Raw genomic sequence first — 3,833 nt, 5'->3', positions numbered from 1 at the left:
AATCTTGTAACGTTTGCGTTACTTTGGTTTTGTTAGGTACGTCACATATAAAAATAATTTAGGTTTATTAATCTGATTTACTCACTTAGAAATAAAGCGATTTTTTTTAAAGTAACGAATTATACACATTGGTTCTGTTATAACGTGATAATTTTCGTGCACTGGAATAGCTTTAAAATATTTGAATACAATTACGTAATTTTCAGTTTCGATTGGTTCTTTTCTCTTTAACGTACACACGCGTCCTTGTTTTTAAAATACTGTTCTTGTACGATCTGGGAACGTAAACACACTACGTCCACTCAAGGTATATTGCTTCGGTTTTAATGTAATAGAATTTGTTTTCAAAACGTTCACACGCACAAAATAAAAAGATATATGGGGAACCACAAAGGATCTTAAACTGTTTTGTGATTTCTATTTTAAATCTGTAATCTAGGTTGCCTTGTAAGTGTATGTTTTCTTATAGTAAAGCCATATCGGGCTATCTGCTGAACCCACCAAGGAGAATCGAACCCATAATTTTAAGGTTGTAAATCCGTAGACATACCGCTGTACTAGCGGAGTGCTACCTTCTAAGTACCATTTCAGAAGTCTGTTCCAGTGTGTTGATTCTACTGCTAGTATTTTTAATTAAAAACATAATTCTAAATAAAATCTTCGACCTCCGTGTAAAGACGATTCAGGTACTCGTTCAGATACGTTAACGACTCGGCATGGCCAGGTGGTTAAGGCACTCGACTCCTAATCCGAGGGTCGTGGGTTCGAGTCTCCGTCACACCAAACATACTCGCCCTTTCAGCCGTGGGGTCGCGACAATGTGAGGGTCAGTCCCATTATTCGTTGATTAAAGAGTAATCCAAGAGCTGACGGTGGGTGGTGATGACTAGCTGCTTTCCTCTAGTCTTAAACTGCCAGCTTTTGGGCTACTCTTTTACCAACGAATAGTGGGATTGACCATAACTTTATAACGTCCCACAGCTGAAAGAGCGAGCATGTTTAGTGTTACAAGGATTCGAACCCACGACTTTCAGATTACGAGTTGAGTGCCTTAACCACCTGACCATGCAAGGCCCTGTAGGAATGGAACTCCGAATTTTAGTGGAAGTCCACTTCCACACCGGGGGACTTTTTTTATTCAACAGCCTCGAGATAAGAATAATATTATCAAATCAAACCCTTTCTAACGATGACATTGTTATGTAAGCTTTGAGAGAAACACTTCGCTTTATCTCTAAATTTGATGTATCCTAAGAGAAATAGATTGATTTTATTAATGTCTTTACAAATTTTTTTCCTAAAACCCCAACTGTTCAGAATCATGATAGTCATTTGACCCTAATACATTTGAGTTTTTTCTTGATGACGATAAACCTACTTGAAATAAAAATGTATCTCAGAACGCCTAGTTAACCTGGAGATGACCTAAGAAGGTCGAAACGTTGTTCTCTGCTTTAAAAGTGTTAACACCCATACCAGCCGTTCTGAGGCACACATTTGAGTTTAAGTCAAATTAATCGCGACTGTTCGGAAATTTATTTCGTTTAGTCTGCACTCGATAAAAGATGTTAAAGCAGTAACTTGGCGAAAAATAAAAACACTTGCAACGTGTTTAAATGAGTGGGTCAAGCAAGTAAAAGTTACTGAAAGCATGACGCAAGTGTGAAATACTCTCGTTTCTGGAACTCTCGAGCGCCCTACAGCGGGTATTGCGAAAACTGGACTCAGCTTTGACGGAAACGACTGCGTCACGTAGACACTTAGGGCCCGGGACACGGTATAGTTTAAATTGAGTCTTAACGAATGGTGTACAAACAGGGGCAGACCATTTTTGCACTGCAGGGGCGGTGAGAGGCGAGCCTGAGGTGCACAGCAAGTTGTTTGTTTCCACTTCGCATCCATCCCTAAGAATTAACAGACTAACCTTGCTCTATGTTCAAATTATCCCAACCGTCAGCTCAAATATATAATCATTACAGACATGTGCTACTGAGAGTGTTAGCACTAGCAGAGCTACTGATAAAAGTAACGACAATTCCTGGACAATAAGTGCTCAGGTTTGGCTATTGTCTTTTAAGAAGTCAGGATGCTTCTGGAACTTTTCGAATCTCTGAAAGGGGTTCTCAAGCTAGACCCTTGTTGTATTGATAATAACGTCTTCCGCTTACATTATAAAGTCACTGTTTTAATGTTAGGCGCTCTCAGCCTACTGGTCACTAGTTCGCAACTGTTTGGGGATCCGATCGACTGTATTAGCAACGATGACATTCCCCACGAACTTCTAGATACATACTGCTGGATCCATTCCACCTTTCACCCTCCCGAGCGCTCTGAATAAGAAAGTGGGAATGGAGATCCCTGCTCCTGGAGTGGACAAGTATACTCCCGGGGAGGACAGAGTGTACCACATGTATTACCAGTGGGTCTGTTTTGTTCTGTTTCTTCAAGCTGTTGTATTCTACCTCCCTCGGTACTTGTGGAAATCTTGGGAAGGAAAGAGAGTTAGAAGTCTTGTAATGGATTTTAATACCCCTGTTCTGACCCTGGACAAAAAGAATGAAACAAAATGTCTTTTAGTGGCCCACTTGAAAGAAAATTTCAATAACCACGGAATATACTTCTGTTATTATTTTCTCAGCGAAATCATGAACTTTGTTAATGTAATTGGGCAGATGTATTTGATCGACAACTTTCTCGCTGGTCAGTTCACCACGTACGGCATGCAGGTCATACAGTTTTCTGAAATGAAGCAAGAAGATCGAGTGGACCCCATGGTCAAGGTGTTTCCTAGATTAACGAAATGCACCTTCCACCGATACGGGTCATCTGGCGATGTCCAGCGACATGATGCCATCTGTCTCTTGCCACTTAACATCCTGAACGAGAAACTTTACATCATCCTCTGGTTCTGGTTCTTTTTCTGGCTTTTATTTCGGGGATTATGCTGGTTTACTGGGTCGCTATCATCCTCTGACCACGGGCTCGTCTCTCACTCCTCACGTTTCGAGCTCGCCTCGCAAACAAAAGAGACATTGAAACCATAATCGTTCACTGTAAAATTGGCGACTGGTTTATATTGGATTTGCTGTGTAAAAATATGGATTCCTTGCATTTTCGCGATGTCGTTGCTGACTTGGCTAAAGAACTGGAAGACAGCAAGCCGCTTCTGAACAAAGATTGAATGGCGAGAAAAGAATATACTTAAACAAGACAATCCTGATGTAAAACTGACCCTTTGTGCTGGTATTATGTGACTTTATTCCAAATGTAGCTAAGGAGAATTCGTATACCCATACAAAGTAGCTATTGTCTTTAGATTTATGAGATTTCTATAAACCTATTCTAAAAAAAACCAAAACCTTTTTTACTTCATTTCCAGAAACTAACATTTGTATCGATTGTAGTTTTTATATAATTTTTTTACGTCGAATAATTATTAATTAATAAAAATAATTATTAGCTTCTTTGTTACAAAAATAAAAACTCTGTTCTTAGTTTCAAACTTTTTGATAATGTTTGAAGTAAAATTTGTTTTTGTTAGATGTTTACGTTGTTTTTGTTAGAAGTTTACGTTGTTTTTGTTAAATGTTTACGTTGTTTTTGTTAGAAATTTACGTTGTTTTTGTTAGATGTTTACGTTGTTTTTGTTAGATGTTTACGTTGTTTTTGTTAGATGTTTACGTTGTTTTTGTTAAATGTTTACGTTGTTTTTGTTAGATGTTTACGTTGTTTTTGTTAGAAGTTTACGTTGTTTTTTTTAGAAGTTTACGTTGTTTTTGTTAGAAGTTTACGTTGTTTTTTAGAAGTTTACGTTGTTTTTGTTAAATGTTTAC

The 3,833-nt window shown here is 38.2% G+C and overlaps 1 pseudogene; it reads left to right on the top strand.

Moving 5' to 3' along the window:
- Positions 1–1,902: 1,902 nt before the first annotated feature.
- On the top strand, positions 1,903–3,535 carry LOC143245282 (innexin inx2-like; annotated as a pseudogene).
- The last annotated feature ends 298 nt before the right edge of the window (positions 3,536–3,833 follow it).

This window comes from Tachypleus tridentatus, chromosome 2 (assembly GCF_004210375.1).
Source record: "Tachypleus tridentatus isolate NWPU-2018 chromosome 2, ASM421037v1, whole genome shotgun sequence".
Lineage (NCBI taxonomy): Eukaryota > Metazoa > Arthropoda > Merostomata > Xiphosura > Limulidae > Tachypleus > Tachypleus tridentatus.
The sequence above is the reverse complement of the archived record's forward strand: the minus strand, read 5'-3'. Positions and strand labels throughout refer to the sequence as shown.